Source organism: Kogia breviceps, chromosome 20, assembly GCF_026419965.1.
Source record: "Kogia breviceps isolate mKogBre1 chromosome 20, mKogBre1 haplotype 1, whole genome shotgun sequence".
Classification (NCBI taxonomy): domain Eukaryota; kingdom Metazoa; phylum Chordata; class Mammalia; order Artiodactyla; family Physeteridae; genus Kogia; species Kogia breviceps.
The window spans coordinates 31,605,165-31,627,770 of NC_081329.1; the positions used below are offsets into that span (position 1 = coordinate 31,605,165).

Here is a 22,606-nt window from a genome sequence, read left to right on the forward strand (position 1 = left end):
ACAGTAGAGAGTTACAGGGAAAATGCTGGGGTTTCAGAGTAAAGAGAAGAGACTTTCAACAGGAGAGCCTCCAGGGAGCCTCTTTCGAGGAGGTGGCGTTTAGTCCTCACTCAAGGCAGTTCTAATGGATGCTGCAGAGCCAGAATAGGAGAAAGAACTGGAGGTGGGCTAATAGTTTGAGTGCCAGTGTGGAGAAAGGAAGCGTGACAAAGTGTGATCCCCTCGGAGAAGCCTTTATCCCATAAACGCACTCTGTGTGTGTTAGTTGTTATTTACACTGAGTCATTCAGGCCACTGTCAGATTAGCCTCAGATATTTTTAGATCAAAGTAGAAAAATAGGAGGAATGTCAAAAAGTTACCCACTTAATGGGTAGAAATATTTTTAAAAGGACCGGGGCAATTTCATAATGTGATTTTTCTATCACCTTCTGTCTGGCTGTTAGAACCCAGAAGAATTACATGTGAAAATCCAAAAAGTTATTTAAGTATTTCCAAACTTTTTAAAACTCCAAATCTACTGATGAAAACCAGAGAGTGTGGTGGCCTTCCTTTATATGACCCCACAGTATGTACCTCTCTGACCATTTTTAGTGGACTTTGTACCCTGCTTGGGTGGATGATGACATCAGTACCATTGCAGCTTCTGTGAAGAGATGCTGTGGCCCTGTGGCATCTATCTAAAAACTGCAGCCTTATCAACTGATTTTTATAATAATCCACATAAAGGAAAAATGCTTTTTGTAAGCGTTAACTACTCTATACCACTTATCTTCTTTTTACTTTATTTAGAAGCTGTTAGAAAGGATTGTGTATACATTTTTATTTTGAAAGGCAGGCATGCATCTCTACAAAAAGTCTTAACAATACTTCCTGCCAAGCTTTTAAAAATACAAAGGTTTTAACTGCCTGTGGTCATTTTTGTTTACCCTTCTAAAAGATGTGTGCATAAGGGCTAAAATACTGAAATCAGCAAGCTAGTTGGGTTTTTTTTTTTTTTTGCTAAAGCTGGATATGAGAAATAGAGTTCAAAAGGGAAGGCCTGGTGGCAAAAAGCCGAGGCGTCTTTTAACGAGGATCAACAAATTACGCTTTTCTTTGGTGACTCGCAGTTTGCTCTTTAAACTTCTGGAGCAACTAAGCATTCCAAACCTATGAAAGTCTTTCCACACCTGTCTTCCTATCCCTTGCCAGGGTTTGTTTTCTTTCCTTCTCTTCCCACCTCACACCCACACCTGAAGAGTTGGTCATGATGATGAGAGGCCTGCTAAAGGAAGCCCATCCCTCCTTGGAGCTGCTTTGCGCGTCCTGAGTGAGCAGTGAGCAGGCAACTTGGCGGCAGTTGATTGAACTGTCTGCACCTGCACAGGAAGCCCTGCTTTCTTCACCGTGCTGCCATCCTGCCGTGATGCCTGCCGCCTGGTGTTCTGGTTAAAGCTTTGTACTTTCACATTCAAAGATACTGGGAACTGTTTCTGATTTCATCTTTTTCCATTCATTTTCCCACCTTAATATGCTAAAGTATATTTTCTGATAGCTCTAAGAGATTGCTGTTGTTTCACTTATTTTTTCCTCTTCATATTTCCACAATGCTGTTGACTTTGAGCATATATATATATTTTTTGCCTCTCTACCATATCAGTTTCATGTTTTTCTTTAGGAAAAATTGAATTAAAAACATGTGAGGGGCTTCCCTGGTGGCGCAGTGGTTGAGAGTCCGCCTGCCGATGCAGGGGACGCGCGCGGGTTCGTGCCCCGGTCCGGGAAGATCCCACGTGCCGCGGAGCGGCTGGGCCCGTGAGCCGTGGCCGCTGAGCCTGCGCGTCCGGAGCCTGTGCTCCGCAACGGGAGAGGCCACAACGGTGAGAGGCCCGCGTACCGCAAAACAAAACAAAACAAAACATGTGAAACCAAACCTTTAGAAACTCAGGCAGTTTCTTCAGGTTCTTATATTTTCCTTGTTTGCAACACTGAATTAAAAGCTTACTATAAAGATCCTTCCAGTGCTGTTAAAACTTCCAGTAAGTGCTGTCAGTACTCTTATAGGTACCCACATATATTTTTCATGAAAAGGTCAAACTCAGATTTATGTTGTTTTTATGTTATTATTAAAAAGTAGAGAATTATTTGGCAATATTTGCATTTGAGGAGAACTTTTCAACCTTAAAAAGTCAGTAGATTTCTAAACTTCACATTATTTCCTGTAAGCAAAGGAGGCTATGAGCTGGCAATTCTGAGACTATAACTTTATGCATATACTAGGATTAACAAATAAGCAGATGAAGTGTACATGATGAGAGCCAGGTTTCCCTCTATAGGAGAAATTACAAATCAGGAAAAGGAGGAATGTTAAAATGAACCTGTGGTGTTAGATTGGAATTAGAGTTACAAGTGTGTATTCGTAGTTCCTAATGTGTAGACGGATACAGAGATGTCCTGAGTGATAGGCGTGTGTCAGTGTACAGACAGAGGTTTCCTAGCTCTGCCTGCTGAGAGTTTCTAGAAACAATGACACCCAGTAGCCATGGCCAGTCTAGCATCCAGACCTGGGTTTCTAAATACCATTCGCCAATAAACGGACCAGGGCTCCTTGGAGAAGCGTTTGGCTCTAGGTCTGGGGCAGGGAAAATACAAGAGGCACAGAACATGTGTGGTGCCAGAAAGCTGCGTAAGTGCTCAGGAAAGGGGAGACCTGCCGAAAGGGCACTCTGGCCATCTGGAGGGGCTGCGAGTGGCCAATATTGGGCAGTTAAAGCAGAGAGTGGTAGTCCTGGATTATGCCCCATGGAGCAAAAGGAATGTCCGCTGAATATATGTATATAAATGGTGCAGGAGGGACAGCTTTTTCTTACAGAAGCGTTTCACTTAATACCTATAAAAGCAAAGAGGGAAACAGAATATCACCCTTAGGTAAATAGCACAGTAATTCTTGCACACAGGGTCCAGTGATGGGTGCTCAAATTTGTGGTGAAAGTTTGAGGAGAAACAGGATATTTGCATAGTCTCAAATTGTCTCTCCCGGATGTTTACTACAAAGGGAAAAAGAGGAATTTTACAGTGTAGACACCAGCACGTACCACCTTAACCAAGTGATCAGAGTTACCCCGCCAGTGGTAAGACGTGGATGTCACAAAGCCTGTGATATGACACGCTGAGAAGGACACAGGATCACTTCTGTGCTGTCCTGCCTCAAATGCCTAACCTCACTGTGAACATGAGAAAACACCAAGCACACTCAAACTGAGGACCACGGCGCAGCGTAACCGGCCAGCCCTCCTAGGAGTGTCACGACCATGAAAGACTGAGCACCTGTCACAGATCGGAGGAGGCCAAGAAAACACAACTACTCAATAGAGCGGAGGATCCTGGACAGGGTCCTGGAATAGAAAAGGGCATTAATGGAAAACCTGGTGAAATTCAAATAAGATCGGTAGTTTAGTTAAATAATACAGTACCAATGTTAATTTCCTGGTTTAGATAATTATAGTACAGTTATATAAGACGTTAACATCAAGGGAAGGCTGGGTGAAGGGTATACAGGAACTCTGTACTATTTGTACAACTTTTTTGTAAGTCTCAAATGATTTCAAAATAAAAAGGATGCTGGATACTTAAATGTACAAAGGTGTGTGTTCAAGGACATTAATTATTGTTGACTATAGCAAGAAATTAAAAATAACACAGATGTCCATACTCAGGGATTAGGTAAATTATGTTATATTCATGTAGTTAAGAGTTATTAAAAAGAACCACGTAGCACGGTGTGTACCTGATGTGGATGTCACAGTGAGGAGAGGGGTGCAGAGTGTGCCAGCATGCCCCCGCCCTGCTGTGGTTGCCTGGACTCTCATCCCACCTCTGACACTTAGTGTGAATTCTGTGACCCTGGGAAAATGATTCCTCTTTTCTCTGTTCATCAGTTTCCTCATTTATAAATTGGGAATAATAATAGTATCCAGTTATGGACTGGCTGTGAAGAGTAAATGTGAAAACCCCTATAAAGCACTCAGGATAATACTTAACATATAGTATTGATAAAATATTAATACTTTATTATTTTCTAGGAGTAAATGGGGAAAACCCCCAATATAACATTAAGTATCAAACGATGCCATTTCTGTTAAAAAAAATCTTGTATGTATCAGTCTTGGAGATTAGTTACTAATGTGTTTAATGGTGGTGGCGTTGGGGGCGGGTAGCAAATCAGGGAAATTCCACTTTCTGAGTTAAATATTTACAGTTTTCCATAAAGTACACAGTTAGAGAAGTATACACGGCAGCTTTTTAATAGAAGCCTGCTATTAAATAGAAATTATTAAGAAACGAAAATGGTATCTCTCAGGCTAACAGAATTGGGTAGTCATTCTAGATGAGGGTCCAAGATCATATGACTTGGCGTCTTCATAGTGGAAAGTACAAGGGCCTGACTCTGCTCTTGGCCAGTATCTATAATCGCCTGGAACATGATTCTTAATTTGGAAAACGAAGAACTTAATGACTCCAGCCTATAATTCTAGGCTGTGAAAGGTTATTGTGAGAATGGGTGTAACAAGCTCTTTGTCTTTGTGGGAAATAAACCAAAAGGCCTAAATTGTGGAGTTGAGCCAGAAATAAGTAATTCTGATAATTTTCATTAGAATGATTAAAGCCCTGGAGTAGAGCACCCAAATTATGTATTCTCCAGGCTTATAGTTATAAATAGGATAGATTTCAATTGCTTTTTGACCCCTGGGTGGTGGTAGCCCGCCCGAGTTATGATGGGGGCCAGAATTCACTACTATCTTAACAGAAGCCTTCTATATTTATGTATAGCGTAGACAAAATATATAGAAATGGACATGGAAGTCAGTACATATTTTTAGAGATATGCCTATGTCCATAATTGGGCTATGACATCAGTTTTTTTTTATGATTATAAAGCTTTTTGTTTTTGTTTTTTTGTTCCCGATGCTTGCTTCAATGCCGGTGGCTCTTTGTAGTGCTGGAGCTCTAAGCCTGGCCATTCTGATTTAAGTGTGTAGAGGTCTCTGCAGCAGATTGAAGGCCCATCTGTCTTTGTGATTTTGAACTGCACAGGGTTTCTGAAAGGACCACGAGTGGAACTAGGATGAAGTATCAAGCGTAAGTGTGTACTAGGGATATAGGAAGACCATTCCAAGAAATGAGAATAAGAGGTAAAGTGATCTCCTGTTCTCCTGCATTTGTAATTCTCTTTCATATCTTCCCTATGAATAGGCCTCTCAAAGTTGAATCACCAAAACTTTCCAAGGAAAAAAGTGATAATGTTGAAAGCGTGTTTTCCTCATTTGACTCTTGGTAATGCTTTTACACATCTTTTATCCTTTTTTCCTTTAATACTTTTGTTTCAATATACAATACTGGTTGACCTGCTATTTTAAAATCATTTAGATTTCATTTACGTTCCCCATTTTCCTTTGGGACGGCACCTGCTTTTTCCTTCTATTTGCAGTCTTCAGTAATTCATCTATGGTAACTGGATGTCCGAGCATTTTCTTTTTATGATTAAGTTAGACTCAGTGCATTAAAGCTCATATCGTTATACTGTAATCTCTGGAGAGCTTAAAGTAGATGAGAGAGGGGATCCCAAAATTTATTGCGCCACGAATACTGGTAGATAGTTTTAGCACAAAATTGGGTTTTGGAATATTCCATTTTAAAGGTACTGCTATATATAGCAAGTGCCTACTTGTAAGTGTAGAGACGGTACATTGAGTAGCACAGTTCCAGTGTTTGTGGAGTTTTCCCAAATACTTTGGTTTCTTAAATTCTAGGATTTTAATATCAGGTAAAATTGACGAGGTGCCGTGGACACTGCTCTGAAGGTGGATCATGACAGTAACAAGCTTCAGGGAAAGAGCAGTGGACTCTTGGAGTCGCACCATCTTGGGTGAAGTTCTGACCCTGCCATTTACTGTCTTGTGACATTGGGCCAGTTAATGAAGCTTTCTGAGGCTCCTTTCTCAAAGTGCAAAACGGAGATAACGTTACTTCCTTTGAACAGTTGTTATAAGGATTAAATTAGGTTGCATATGTCAAAATGTTTAGCACATCCTCTGGCTTATAATTAGTATCTACAAGCCTTTCCCCCCACCTAACTTGTTCCAGTCTGCTTCTTGCTCAGCGTCTTCTAAGATTTCACAAACAGACGACAGAAAACATTCTTTAATGTATTTGGGTCTGAACATTTTTATGAGTTTTCACTCTTCCTTTCATTGCTTTATTCATTGTTCCCTATGCAGAACATCTTCCTGGAGGATGAGATCAGCCCTCTGCCCTAAGGAGGCACTCAGGCTGGTTCACGCTTAGGAGACACTGGGGGAGGCCCAAAGCCGAGAGAGCTGGACCCCACGGGGGCTACAAGGTGTGGGTGCATGACGGCCAGGCTTCACAGGGGAGGTGGAAGTGATGTCTAAGCAAAATCAGGAGGAATCGGAGACAGAGTAGAAGGGGTGGAGGGAGTAATGTGCTCACTGGCTCTGGGGCTGCATGAGAGAGAGGATTTCCAGGTGACTCCTGGGATTTGGGTGTCCGGTGGTGCTGTTCCTCTGAAATTCGGAATGCAGGAGCACTGTTATTAGAGCTGGAGGTAATGTTAAAGGTGGTCTAGTCTGATATCCCTGAATTTTTCGATGAGAAAACCGAGGAACTTGTAACGGTTGACTTGAAGAGCTGAGGCTTGTTCAGGGTCTCTCAGTTCAACTCTCCCTGCTTTAATAGGAGTGCAGGGATTTGACTGCTGAAAGAGGCCCTAAAAAATAGGACTCAAGGTGTGCTGCGTTCTACTTGAGAATTGTACACATGAAACAGCAAGGCATTTCTGTCTCTGTAGCAAGAGAAGGTCACTGCAAGCTGTCAGAATTGAGGGGGAATAGTGAAGTGGAAAAAGGGTACAGCTGAGGTCAGAATTCCGAGGAGAGAGTGACGGGGTTGCCAAAACCTGGTGCTGGTAGAAGCAGTGTGGGGGTCCAGGCTGAGTGGACCCAGCAGGAGCCGCCAGCTTAGGGTCAGTCAGAGATCAGAGTTGGGAACAGGAGACAGGAAGCAGAGGCACACTGCATGGATGAGGAGTTGGCCCAGAGACATCGCCTGGACAGCAGCCGTGGAGCGGCCTGACGTCGGACCCCTCCTGCGGGCTGGCCGGTCTCCACTGCTCTTGCACATTTGGCTGATAGCTCACACCTTGCACTTTTGTTCCTCTGAGCTTTTGCATGAAGAAGAACGTTACCAAGCACTCTGTTATCCCAGATTTGATGTTACATTATGAGCGGTGTCTTAAAATTTCTTTTGGAAAGAACCTGTGTTCTAAAATTAGCTGGTAGTGTTAACTTCATCTGATGTCTTATATTCTTTAGAAATATTTGGCTTATACTTTTGCTACTAAAAAATGGAATAACTTAGAGTTCTGTGACTATGTTTATTAATGGTGCAAGATATGGTATTTATAAAGTGGACCCCTTATCTGTAGACTATTAGACACATGAAAAATGGAAGTTTAAAAAATAAATCTCAAAGTATATCATCCTCTTCTTCATATCCAACCTTGTAATAAAACACAGGTGATTTAGGACATTTTATGGTTCACCACAGAGTTCAAACAAATGCACTGTATTTACGTTTGATGTTTTCCAGGTTTGCCCAGCCCTCTGTTTCTTTAAATACTCATGGTATTTCAACAGTGAGCCTATAACTAATAATTAAGCATAGGAACACCCATTTTTTTCCCCTTATATACCCTAGTCTTCTTTCTTCCACAAAGATTTGTTTATTACCTAAAGCCTTTATTTCTGCTGGAGAGTCATGTGCCTTCTTGTTACTGTTTATAACTGAGCATAGTTTTTAATCTAACTTGAGTTTTTCAGTTGTTTATTATTTTGTTTCTTAAAGACATTTATCACTAAATTTTCATCCATTTGAATTTTTCCTAGTTTTCCTTATGTGCCTTCCAAAATGATTTGTGAACATTGAGCTTATTTATTAATTAAATCACCAGGTAAAATCAGCATTTAGTTTGAGCTGTTCTGAATAATCTGTGATACCTATAGGCGCCTAAGGATCTTCTTAAAAGGAAAAAAATCATCCTTAGGGTAGTTTTTTTTTTTTTTTTTTGGTGGTTAGCGGGCCTCTCACTGTTGTGGCCTCTCCCACTGCGGAGCACAGGCTCCGGACGCGCAGGCTCAGCGGCCATGGCTCACGGGCCCAGCCGCTCCGCGGCATGTGGGATCTTCCCGGACCGGGGCACGAACCCCTGTCCCCTGCATCGGCAGGCGGATTCTCAACCACTGCGCCACCAGGGAAGCCCCCTTAGGGTAGTTTTTATCTTACAAATATATTAAAAGACAATTTTAGAAAAAAATGACTAACATTTCTTATAGAACCCTTTGGCGGGGCGTGGTTAGAGAATTCCTATTTTTGAGTAGAGCTTAATCTTGTCTGCTTCTTAGCAATCCAAGAAAACCATTTCTGGAAAATGATCAGTTCATTAAAGGCTAATCAGCCCTTTAACCCATGTGATGTTCATACGTCTCTCACGGGGTCATCCTTCTAGTGTCTAGTGTGAGTCTTCACTTTGGAGCTGAGAGAAGGGCGCCCTTTTGGCATTCAGACCTATTCATGCTGCTGTTTAATCTGTGATGAAGTTTACATTTCCAATAGCGATTAGAGTTTTCCAAGTTTAACGTGCAGTGTGTTTGGTGGGCACCCTTCATAATACAGGTTTCTGGGTGGATTCAGATGTATTGTCTGCTGGATTGTGTCCCCAGAAAAAGAAACTGTATTCAGTAAAACATCATAGACCAGCCCTATTGATCTTGATAATGTGCATGTTATCTAATCATAGACCATTAGAGTTGGACGTCAGCCTTGAGATGCTCCTGGTGAACCCCCTCGTTTGACAAATGAGAAAACAGGTTTCCGGGAGCAATAGTGACCTGTTCAAGACTCTGGTTAGTGTGGACATGTGAAGCCAGAATCGAGATGAGTAAAGCTAATTCTCCTTCCCCCGCCATGGTTTTCCCACCAGGTATCCTGGTATCCGCCAGGATACCTCCAATTAGACGTATCATGCAAAATCGGTTACCAGAAAATCAGGATCATTGTCTGTGATGCACACGCTGAGACAGGGAATGAACACTCAGGTCCCGGTTTACTGGGCTTTGCCAGTGACCCGAAGTCAGGGATTCAAATTTCCCAATTCCCATTCCGTTGCCCTCCTCCCAATATCACATTGATTTAAGACTTTTAAAATCAAGCAAAGATAACTTTTAATATTTCTCACCCGTAGGTAGAAAAAACTTACAAGCAGTTTCTCTTGGTCACCAGTTTGAGTAGAAGGAGCAGTACTAGTTAATATGTGACAAGGCTCTGTGCAGGGGTCCACGCACATCGAACGGTAGGAAATCGGATTCAAGCAGACCAAAATCAAAGTTAAAAGTTAATCCCATGGTATGAGATTCGTTTTGTGTGTCTTCTTTAAACTAAAGTTCAGTGATGTCATGGCTATCAAATTAGAGAAGGCAAAATAGACCTGTACCCTGGGAAAAAAATTTTAAATATCAATCCCTCTCAAACCTATATCTGCAAGACTGATTTATAGTCTTACATCCTAAAGCCGTACACTTTTTGAGTAATGCATTCGAAAATACCTGAGTTCAAACGAGAGTTCCATCATTTTCTAACAGGGAGCCCTAATTTTCTCATTTGCGAACTAATACGGTGTTTCTCAACTATATGCATGTTAGGATCATCTGGGGGAATTATAAAGGCAACACTTAGGCAAACTAAGGAGGTAGTACAAGGCGCCACCCCGAGAAAGCTCTGATTCTAATTGATCTGGGTTGGGACTGGTATTGTTTTTAAAGCTCCCCACGTGATTCTAATGGACTGAGCCACTAGGCCAGATAACTTTGAAGTCCCTTTAAAGGTCTCATATTCTGCAGTTTTGAGACGTTTTAATGTCATTTAGTCCAACAGGTCACTCAGCATAACCATCCCTGGGTATTTGAAAAGCAGCCTCTAGTTTTTGTGTCAACATTAATGTTGAAAGAATACTCATTATCATCAGAATCTTATTATTCTTTAAAAGTTTTTCCAGATAAGCAGCCAGATTTGCCCTTGGGGAAACAGATAATAAATCTAATTCCTTATATATATGATGACTTTTCTGATATTTGAAGATTACTCTTGTGATTCAGCCAAGTTGTCACTTAGGGCAGAAGACCCCCAATTTTTAATCTCTGTTCATGTGACATTATTTCTATATCCCAGCATCCTGCTTACGCTGCTCTAGGGATGAACTGGGCTGCCATCATCTCTGTGAAGTGTGTTCCCCAGAAGTGAACGCGGTCCCTTGATGATCAGAGTAAGAAGCCTAGAGGGCTTTGGTGATTGTCGTCCTGTCAGGCTCTTACTGAGTCCCTAGTTTGGCTAAATAGCTAATTATTTACCGATACTCACTGATCTGTAGATACATCCGCTAATAAATACAGTAGATGACATAATTCCTAGCATTTTTGAATTCTTATTATGTACCAGGCATGGTTCTAGTGTTTAAATATATTAACACATTTGATTCTTGCAGTAATCCCATGAGCTTGGTGCCGTCATTACCTTCATTTTAGGGTAAAAAAAGAAACAAGCTGAGGAGTAGGGTAGGTAGGTATCTATCTTGACTCTGATCTCACAGTGAGCAGCAGAGTTAGAATGTGAATGCTGTGAAGCATCTTACTGCAGAGCCTTTACTCCTTGAGCCCCTCAGTGGCGGTCTCATCTGTAACATAAGAATGTTAACTTCTAAGTACCTTGCCACCGCCAAGTTCTTACCATTCTGTGTAAATATTCTAATAAGAGTATATTTATACCAATCACTTTAATGTAATATATCCAAATAAAACAGTCTTCAGCCCCTTAGACCTATTTCTAAAGTAATAAGAACGCCAGGAGTCTCTCATTTATTTTATTCTAAATCACAAATACTATTGAATTTTCACAAGAAAATAGTCTTTTTATCTTATAGCGGTACATACATGCATATGTACATAAAATAAAGGAATTTCGGTTCTATTCATTCATCTGTCACCTCAAAGTCTGAGGGAGTCTGGTCTGAACATTGATGTATTTCATAGAATTCTAGAACTCTCAGAGTTTAAGCCTTGTGACTCATAAAGTCAATTACCCTTGCTTCATATGGGTGGAAGTCGGGGGTTGAAGAAGTTATGTGGAGGGATAAGGTTTCTGCTTATACTTAAATAGGTAAACTAGATTATAGGAGATGTGTTCAAATTTGTTATAATTACATGCTGTTTTAAGAAACCTGGAGTATTTCAGAAGCTGCTTTCCATAAAAACAATTTGTATGCTAATTTTGTTTTTAAAAATTTATTCTTCAAAGTAGATTTTTAATGAATTCTGCTAGACAATCTTTGTTTAATTTGCCAAATAAATTTCCTGAAACATAATTTTTATTATTCAGATGGGTGTTCCTTAAATCGACTCACACAGAAAGTTTCTGACTACATTATTGAAAAATCATTTGAAGAACCCTTGTTGATATGCAGTAATCCTTTGTGTTCTCACAGTTTCATCAGCCTGAAAAATTTGTACTGATTCTCTTTATGAATATTATTTTGTCGTCATTGTCTGATTCATTCTGAAAGGTCAGTCTTTCTGTGTAAGGCTTATACAAGGGAGCTTGCCAGTAAAAACTGTGCTGCAGGGGCATAGAAACAATTTCAGAGAAAAATTGACCTCGTAAACCCTACTTAACATCTGATTGCTTTTAGCTTCAGATACGTTTGTATGACTGCAACAGAATATAAAGTATACAGGCTGCAAATGAAGCATTTCTGTCCTCTGTGAATCTTAGCCTGGAGGGCAGCGCATTTGCCCGGGCTCATCTGCGGTCCCTTCGCCAGCTCAGCATAGTTTTCTTGAACTGGTATTGTGAGCAGCTCAGCCGTCGGTTGTGATTGTGTATGCTAAGGCTTGGTGGTCAGTATTACTCTCTAAATTACTGGCTTTAGGGGTATAAAGAAAAGCATAGTCTTTGATGTGAAGATGAGATTTTCCCTTTAGCAGCAACAAAGCCTTCCCTTTAACAGCAGAATTTTAGGTTTTCATCTCAAATGAGGACTGTTGCTTTTGTAGTACAGAAGGACTTCATAATGACACTGCTTTTCTTTGGAAGCCTTTGAGTTTTAGTTTTAGAAAGGATGATTTAACACCTTACAAAACTTCAGAATGAGAAATTATGATCTTCCTTTCCTTTTGTTGACTTCCGTTGTTACAGTCATAGATTCATACACTTAAATCAGGAGGAGGGGGGCTTGACGATACCTAACCCAGTCACCTCTTTTTATAGATGACACTGCCCAGTACTGTGCATTTGTTTCTTTTACGTCTCCCTGGTACAGGGAAAGCTCCATGAGGGCAGGGACTTGCTTTACCTTGGTGGCTGCTGTGTCCGCAGCAGGTACACATTCAGGTTCACCAAGCACTGAAGAACCTGGGACGTGGGGAGAGAAAAGACTGAACCAGTATGGTCCAGTCAGTGAGCAAAATCTGACCCAGTAACTTTATCTGCTGACTACAAATTTTGTGCCTTTTTCGTGATGTTAAAAAAAAAAAAAAACCAATTTACTTGGGACTCTTAATTATTTGGGAGCTCTAATCCGTAAAAGATGAGAATCATATACAGTTTACATTTATTGTGTACTGTTTTTCAGGCGTATAAACTACTTATTTCTTTGAACCCACATAGTCTGCAACTCATGACTGAAGGTATTTTTAATCCATATTTTTTATAGATGAATAAACTCGGGCCTTGAAAGATTAATTTACCAGGGGTTATGCAGAGTTAAAGCCAGGGTTCAGATCTCTTTCTTCTGCTTCCAAGTTTAGTGATCTTTCTACCTCTGCCTTTTGTGTGGGGATCGATGTTTGTCAATGTGAAGAATTACCCAGGCCCACGGTAGCAGTTATTTAGCTCAGTGCCTTCCGTACTGCAGACTTTAATGCCTGTAGAATGTAAGTAAGTGCTGGCTTAGCTAGAGGTCTGTATTTAAAAGGCAGCAAAGGAAGCATTACTTCCCACTTTCTTTCATCTGCGGTGATTGGTCTTGGCCCCCTGTGTGGTCTTACTTGAGGGGCTTTTCTGCTGCCTCACCTTTTTCTCATTTTCCCATAATTGGACTTGGATTTCTCAGTTTGTTCGTAAATGATTTGCAGGCTTCAAAGCTTTCCTGCTAAATTTTTAGTGGATACCCCTGAGATGGAATGTATTAAGACTTAGTTGAGGATTAACATCTATAGCTGGAAGAAAGATACTGCCTTCTTTTGTTTCTATTAGGGAGAATAGAGAGGACAAACTAGGAAATGGGTAGATACCACTCTAAGCAGGGTGCATTGGTCCACCTTCTGCGGAAGCGGTAAACCTCCTCTTGCGCGGTGACATTTTTGTCTATAGGCTCAACTGGACTCGTTTCTTGGGACTCAGGATAGTGCCATCACATTGCCACTTTGGCATATAACTCATCTGCCAACCACTTTTTGGCAAAAGTCATGCATGAGTAATACCACTGTTTCCTATACATGAAGAGTGGAGATTTAAGAGGGGATGGTGTTCTGTAGCGCTGCACTTCGGTGCAGGAAAGAGGCAGCTGCCTGTCCACAGCAGGATATACCAAGTTACTACCTCCATTTCTCAGGTTTCTCTTTCTCTCTTTCTCCCCTCCCTCCCTCCCTTCTTTCCTTCATATATATATATATATATATATATATATATATATATATATATATAAAATATATATTTATATATATATATGTAATATATATATATATATAAGTTTGGGTTGTACAGCATCATAATTCAACCTGTGATTACCATCCATCACCATACAGTTGACCCCCTTCACCCATTTTGTCCACCCTCAACTCCCTTCCCTTCTGCAAACCACTAATCTGTCCTCTGTATCTCTGAGTTTGTTTTTGTTTTATTTTATTCATTTGTTTTGCTTTTTTTTAGATTCCACATCTGAGTGGAATCATATGGTATTTGTGTTTCTCCATCTGACATATTTCACTTAGCATAATAACTTAAGGTCCATCCATGTTGTCACAAATAGCTAGATTTCATTCTTTTCTGTGGCTGACTAGTATTCCATTGTATGTGTCTACCATATCTTCTTTATCCATTCATCCATTGATGGACACTTAGGTTGTTTCCATATCTTGGCTTTGGTAAATAATGCTGTAATGAATATAGGGGTGCATATATCTTCTCAAATTAGTGTTTTTGTGTTTGTCAGATAAATACCCAGAAGTGGGACAGCTGGATCATATGGTAGTTCTACTCTTAATTTTTTAAAAACCCTTCGTACTGCTTTCCATAGTGACTTCACCAATTTATATTCCCACCAGTAGCATATGAGGGTTCCCTTCCTCCACATCTCTCCAACATTTGTGATGTCTTGTCTTTTTGATAATAGCCATTGTGACAGGTGTGGTTTTGATTTGGCATTGTGGTTTTGATTTGCGTTTCCCTGATAATTGGTGATGTTGCACATCTTTTCATGTGCCATCATTGACCATCTCTATGTCTTCTTTGGACAAATGTCTATTCAGATCCTCTGCCCGTGTTTTAACTGGGTTGTTTTTGTTGAACTATGTGAGTTCTTTATATATTTTGGATATTAACCCCTTATCAGACATATGATTTGCAAATATCTTCTTCCATTCAGTAGGTTACCATTTTGTTTTGATGATGTTTTCTTTCTCTATGTGGAAGCTTTTTGTTTTGGTGTAGTCCAGTTTATTATTGTTGTTATTGTTTGCTTTTGTTTTTCTTGCCTTTGGAATCAGATCCACAGAAACATTTCTAAGACCAGTGTGAAAGGGTATACTGTCTACATTTTCTTCTAGGATTTTTATGGTTTCAGATCTTACATTCAAGTATTTAAATCCATTTTGAGTTAATTGTTGTGTATAGTGTAAGATAGTGGTCTGTTTTCATTTTTTTGCATGTGGCTGTCCTTTTTTCCCATCACCATTTACTGAAAAGATTATCAGTTCTCCAGTGTGTGTTCTTTGCTCCTTTGTCATAAACTAATTGTCCATATATGTGTGGGTTTATTTCTAGGCTCCTAATTCTGTTCCATTGACCTGTGTGTCTCTTTTTGTGCCAGTACCACACTGTCCTGATTATGACAGCTTTGTAGTATAGTTTGAAATCAGGGAGTGTGATACCTCCAGCTTTGTTCTTATTTCATTTTTCAACTGTGGGTATTCCAATGTTTATTTCTTCTAGAAAGATACGTTAGAAACCTTGACCTTTAAAAATCATGACACTTAAGAAGTAGAACTTACCATTTTTTAACAGCAACTTTTCTTTTTTTCCTAACAGTGTATATATTCTTTACCTGGTACCAAATCCTTTTATCCTTTTGGGTAAAGTGTACATTTAGCTAAAGGTACTAAGAGATTCAGTGGTGGTTCTATTACTTCATTCTTTTGTTCTCTCTATATTTTAAAATATCCTAATTAGATGTTGTGATCAAGGTTGCTCTCTACGAAGGTACAGTCTTCACTTCATTTCCATTCTGTTCTTTCTTTTCTGTTTTTCATTGGTTGAGGAGTCAAGGGCAGAAGATGGAGTATATTGGCAAGTAAAGGCATTTAATTCTGATCATCTTTTCTTTTCTTTCTCTTGACTTCCTCTGTGTTGTTGTGGTTTCCAGTACTGGGGTTTGTGGTAGATTGTCTGCAGAGATGGTCACCTGTAGTTCTTCCATCCCGGTGTGCACATGCTGTCCTACCCACGTAGAGGGTGGAATTATCCCCGTCCCCCTCCCCCTCAAAGGCAGGGCTGGCGTAGTGTTACAGAATGTGGCAGAGGTGATGCTGTAACAATTACAGATCTTAAGAAGGGGCGGTTCTGAGCCCCCCCCCCCCCCCACACACACCATGTAAGGAAGGAAGTGCAGGCTCTCCTGCTGCAGAGGGAGGCCTGTCGTGGGAGCACTGAGGCTCTGCAGCCCTGCAACTGGCACCATTCCCAGATGGGGGAGCAAGGCCCTTGAGCTTCCAGCCCCATGGGAGCCCCGCCAGTGCTATGAGGGCAGGCAGAGTGGTCTCCTGAGAGTGGCCCCACTCTGCACACCCACAGAGTTGTGGGCAGATTCAGTAGTACATGGTGTAAGCTGCTGACTTTAGAGCACCTTGTACGGGACTTTTATGTCTTCCAAGTCTTCCTCCTTTCCTTATGTCTGGTGACTGTCTGTCCGAGTACACCAATGACCCTGTATTTCTGAGGGACCTTCTAGCTGATCAGTATTTTTTGTTGTGGTAAAAATTTGTTAAACATTCTTTAGCATCTGTTTCTCATTTTGTTTTCACCAGCTTTGTATTTGTCCTCGCTTGGAGCAGATTCTGTGTCTTTTGAAATGCCCCTAGATGTCATTTCTTTGGGGCACTCAGTGACACCACTTTCTTGTAGTTGTTTTCAGGAAACAAAAAATTATTCCTTTCTTGCAAAAGAAAACCAATGAAAAAAAATTGATTGATTTCCTCTGAAGAGTAAATTTCCTGCTACCAAACTAGAGCATTCTCACTTCTCAGACTCTACATGTAGCTGGTGGACAAAGAGCAAAACAGAAGGCTCTGAGATAAAAAAACTAAAGCAAAGACCAAGATCCAGGGAGAATTTGCAGTGTACATTTTCTGTTCAAATTGTAAGTATTCCAAGGAAACACGAGAAGGTAGTTATTTAGTTTTATTTTAAATTTCTGGAAGGATCTGAAACCATTTTTAAACGTATGACTTTTAATTTCCTGAGTAGAATGAATGCTTGTTCTGAGGTCCTTGTATCAGCTTCTGTAAGCAATTTCCTTTGAAAGCTCAAGGTAGTATTTTTCTCATTTTGTTGTTAGTGTTTTTGTACTTTAATTAAAGGTTTATCATTCTTCCCGTTGTCTTTTTTTTTGCCTAACAGTTCCTTTCCTCAAACTCTTCCAAACAGTTGAATAAAGGAATCACTGGGATAATGTTTCATCCAGGGATGTAAAGTTTAAGTATCAAACAGATAGAAGATGCTGGGTTTAGAGGATCTAGTTGCTTTTTTTAACTTAACGAGAGTCACATTAGGCCCACCTTAAAGCTCTATTTACTGTTTCCAAGCTTGTGTCATTATTACTGATACTGATTCCTGAAGTCATTAGTCAAGTCATTAGAATACATGTTTTGCTGTGTAATGAAGAGGCTTTTTGAGGGGTCAGGGGGAGGAGAGAATTTTCTAGAGAGGACAGAGGGGAATGGTTTTTAGGAGAAAGTCCTTTTTCCTTAGCTTCATTTAAAAATAAATATTATTTTCAACCTTAACTAGGTACATGGGAATTTCTACTTGGCTGTCACCTCTCCAAACCAACAATGCTATTATAAGCCATTTATGTATTTTTTTCCAGCATATTTCAAGTATGTGTATCTTTTCTTTCAGTTATGTTTTGAATTTCTGAAAAATGGTGGCTACATACTCTTAGCTTCTGAGACCGAGGTTCCCACTGGACACTGGGCACTGCTTGGAGGCGTTCTGGTTGTTGGCACTTCGGGCAGCACGCTGCTCAGCCTTCTGTACCGTGTCGTGTCCGGCACACAGGAGGTGATCAATAAGTGCTTATGCGTGCGCGGAGGAGAGGCCAGTGAATGTGACAGTAGATATGGGGTGTCTTTTTTTTCTTTCTCTTTCCTCAAAGGTACTGAGGGTGGGCTTTGTTAAGATCAAGTTGATAGTTCAGATATAAACCATGGTGGTCTTGTTAAGATGCATATATACAGGGTTTTTGCATTTCTTCCAAACAGTGACGTAGATCAAAGCTAGATAAGTTTTTAGTTATGATATGGGGTGTGTGTTTATATTGGAGAATACTTGCTGCTTAACCTGAGAGAGAGAGACATACTGACAGATGAGAATTATGGTGAGGTTGATGATCACGCCATGTGTCTTTATCCCTAAAACGTCAGGTCCTCATTTTGTTGTCCTATGGTTGCGGAATGAATGTGGTTTGCAGAGTTGTTCCAAAGAAACATTCCATATTAAGAACATCTCAAAAGCAGTGGTACACTTGGAAAAAAAAAAAAAAAACACAGTGTACTACTTGTAATTAGAAAAAAAAAAAACCCAATACTTATTGTATTGCTTACTTTTGAAAGTGAAGGACTAGAATTCCAGATGAGGCCCCTATTTTAGGAAAGGGGAAGTTTCTTTGCTTTATGATGCTTTCTTTTCTAGTCTCCGTGGAATTCAGGTTTTGCTATTTTAATGAAAGAGGAAATGAATAATGAATGAGATAAATAATGAGAGTTGTTTTTACTGGGGTGGGGACATCTTTTAAAGCACGGTAGCAACATTACTAAGAAAAATTGCGTTAGTAACTTCCTCACAAGGAAGGTTTAGCAGGGATTTATTTCCCTCTCCTGTGCGGTAGGCTAGAGATAGGGACATGAAAGATTTCCCCCCAGAATGGCATGTATGGTTTTTCTTAGTGCCCTGATTTTGTTCATGGCCCAGAGTGAGTGCTAGCCGTTTTGAGGAAGAAGAGTGTTTAACGGTAACGTATGAGACAAATGTTGGGTAGCTCTTCTTAATACACCATTACTGCAAATTGTCTGGTGCAAATCCATACCTTTTCTAAGCCATACTTAGAAAACTAATTAACTTGAAGTAAAAGCGGAAGGGAAATCAAAACCAGTTTGAGCTTTTTCTTTAGCTCATTCCTTAAGCTTTACAGATTGCCTGGTAATTGTAAGAACTTACAGGATTGTGGATTCTGAGGGGAGTCCAGTTCAGAAATCTTGGCTGTCAAGCAGAGGAAGTTCAGGGTCTCAAAGGGAAAAACCAATTAAGAACTTAAGGTTCATATACTGATGAAATCTCCTGCACTTAAAATTGTTTATTAGTCTCTTTGTCTAATGGCTACATTTTAAAATTACTCTTTTTTTTTTTTTTTTCCCCCCTTTGGGATGGAAAAGGGGCCGGAAGAATCAAAGTTCTCAATCAACTTTTTGAACACTGCATTTTTTGAAGAGGGAGACACAAGGAATTTATCCTCTGCTTTTCTTCCAAGGAATTTATTCTCTAGACTGAGAGACAGAACGGACACATAGGCCCTTTCCTGCGCCCCTTCCCAGCTTCCTTTTCATATTCATTTTGATGGCTCATACTTCTTTTTCTTCTTGGGACAGGGAAGGGTCACCCAAAGGTGATTTCAGGCCCTCAGACTCTTGTCCCTGCTGACCCTGCAGCTCTGTGCTCCGGACTTCTTAGCTCTGCAGCGCTTCCGCTTTCCCTTCCCGCTCTTCTCCCACGCTACTCCCTCTGCTTCCAAGACTCCTCTCTGCGGCTCACCGGCCAACTCAGACTCCTCCTGCACGTCCTCCCTTAGATGTCCCTTCCTGAGAAGCCTGCCCTGTTGTTGAAGATCAAATGAAGCGTCCTTTGTGTGTGTACTGTAGCATCTGATTTGTAATGGACTCTAATGCTTAACACTAGACTGCAGGATCGGAGAAGGCAAAGGCCCTGTCTGTTGTGGTCACCACACCACCAGTGCCTGACACAGAGAGCTTGGCACACAGCAGGCCCTCAGCTGCTCACTGGACACTTGGAATGAGTACTTTTACATGCTGAATTGTGTGACCAGAGAAACCAGTGAAGACGGAAATGATCAGTGAAAGTGGGGACTTGACCTCAATGATAAACTCCTTCATGGGGACATTTCAACACACACACTCTACCTTCCTCCTTCCCTTCTGTTTTTCTCTTTTTCTTATAATAACTAATCATCCAGCGAATATTTTTTGAGGGCCTGATATGTTTCAGTATTATTCTACGTGCAGAAGATAAAGCAGTGACAAGTCCCTGCCCTTGTGGAATTTACATCTTAATGGACTAAATGGATAAAAATGGGTTAACTATGAGTATAGAAATAAGCTGGTAGGGCATCGAGGAGGCCAGCTTGGTGGGTAGGGTATGTTGCAAAGTCAGACTTTGACTGGTTCCCCTTAAGAGCATAATTTTACTTTGGAAAGTAGGTGGGTAATGGAGAAGCATATATAGCTTTCGAGCAAAGGAGACGTTTAGTTTCTAATTAGTATGCAGAAACTGAAAGTAAAAAGGCCAGTTTACACAAGATTGCCAAAATAGGGGAAATGATACCCAGCTTGGAATAGGGCAGTGGCGGAGAGGTAAAGATGACTAGAAGAGACATTTTTCTGTGGGGTGTGTGTATGTTGTGTGTGTATGTTTGGATTTCTTTTAAATTCAGCAATATAGTTTCTAAAGAAAGTTTCCTAGATGGTGGACTGTCTGGATAGAGGTGATGAAGGAGAGATAAATCAGGACTCTTTAGTGCCCTACATTTAGAGCCCAGATGAGCAGCAGGAACTCTGAGAAAGACGGGGCCGTAGTTTTGGATGGAATTAAGATATTTTGCATAAGTTGCATCTGAGATTTCAGCAGAGTAGGTTCATTCAGTTGATGCTTATTAAGCTCCTGGGAACTCTTTATCAGGCTCTGGGGTCACAAAGACACAAGACAGACGAGACCTCTGCTGTCATGAAGTTTACATTGTAATGGGCACACAGAGGAGAGGATGGGATTGCAGGTCAGAGTTGGGAAATCTTCTGTGATAGCATGACTTGAAGCCATGGGAATTGGATGGGGGTTTGGGTCTACGTAGCAGATAATCCTGAGTGTATAAATCTTTATATCTAGGGTTTGGTATAATAATGCAATAATTGTCATCAGTTATACAGCAATTCATAGCACAATAAAGAAAGAGATAAGAGAATATCAGGGAGTTACTGTGGCTCTTTTAACCAGCTATATTCCTTTTCCATATGTGGAAGAAAAAGCATATTTCTTTGTCTTTAAGTTCTAAGCTGTCATGTTATTAAAGTTCAGTAACTTAATGTTTCTGCCTGCCTATTACTTGGCAACATCTCACTAACTCACCGATGTCAATTTAGGCTGGTCTCCAACAAATGCATGAAAGAAGTAGAGGCCAGCAATTCAGATGACTTTTTAAACAGATTTAGCATGTGAGTACATCTCTGGGTTTGGGGAGGTGGTCTTGGACTCAGGAGAGATCTGCATCATAGCTTCCCCTATCATCCTTGTCTCTCAGTAACGGTCATGAACTGCGAGGTTAGTGTCTTGGCTCAGAGATAAGGATGCTTTCGCACCGACTCTTCTGTTGCCATCTCAAGCTGTTTTTTTTTTGTCCCCAAGAACAGCACTTTCAGTGGGTGTGGAAGTGGGCGGGACGTGAAGCAATGGTTTGCATCGCATTGCCTGGCTACAGCTTGGCCTTTCTTCCTTTTTTCTTTCTCTTTGCGTCATTGCCACTGGTGTCACTAATTTTACTTCCCCCTCACCCTTGTTTCTCTGGGAGTATCCCAGAGTCTCAGCATGATGTTTTCTTTCGAGTTGTGGCAGTGTTCTCAAGCAATAACCTCGGAGCTGTTATCTGTCCCATCTTACAGGCTGAATACTAGAGTAATTCATAAAAAAAAATAAAGTTCCTCTCGCTGGAACTTCTGCTTTCTCTCTGGTTGTCTTTCACTTTTGGACATATCCTAAATGAACATGCCCTAGATGCCCCAGTCACCAAAAGGAGGGGAAATAGAACATAAGGTAGGAGGGTGGTAGAAAGGAGTGCCTGGAGTGATTGCAGAAATCAAAAGCCACCCTCCTTGAAGGAAGTATAAAGGATTTTACCCCCTTAGGACACCGTGTGATAGAGAGAGACCTGGTTTTCACCCTTCCTCAGGTCGCAACCAAGGAAATCTGTAATGTTAGTTTCTTCCAAGCTCTGTTCCTACTTACATCTCCTGCTTTATCTATTTCTGTCCCTTGTCTGTAGTGTCTCTTTTCAAAGCTGACTGTTTTCTGAGTTTCCTAAAGAAGAAAGAATTCTTGGGGCTTGTGTTGAGTTAGACCTCAAAGGATGGATAGGATTTGGGTGTCATAGAGGCTTATGCCAGACATGGTTTCAAAAGAAATAACACGATTGGGAGCCAATAAATAGAACATGTTTTCTATACTGAGAGCTTAGTGAAAGTTTACTTGGCAGAAAAGAACTAGGCAATTGGGTTTTGCTTGATGACCTCCTACATGGGAGAATTCAGTTCACTTTGTCTGTGTCTCTTAGGAGTTTTTAATATACGTTCCCCCCCGCCTCAAGCCGGTAACTTTGCCCGAGCCCGCCTGCCCCTCCAGGTCTTACCAGTGTTCCTGTCCACCGGTCAGGGTTGGTCTTTGTCCATCTACTCCTCCTTCCAGGAGCTCACACTACTAGCCGTTTGTCCCCTCACTCCTTATTTTATCCATGCGTTTGTTTATTCCTCTCTCCATTCATTCATATGTTCGTTCATTCTAGAGTCGCTTGTTAAGCAGTATTTACCTTTCTCACACTATCCATTACATGCTCACATTGAATTTTATACCCACCCTGGAAAGAATTATAAGGAGATTTCTAGCCTTAACATTATTGCTCTTTGTTTTGGCTTCTCAGTATATTGTTGCCTCATTTTTCTGCTTCTGGTA

General features: G+C 40.8%; 1 protein-coding gene across 9 annotated transcripts in view; it reads left to right on the plus strand.

Annotated features, from left to right (window-relative positions):
* Window positions 1-22,606, plus strand: part of PSD3 (pleckstrin and Sec7 domain containing 3) — a 647,135-nt gene that overhangs the window by 400,345 nt on the left and 224,184 nt on the right. The window lies entirely within an intron of this gene.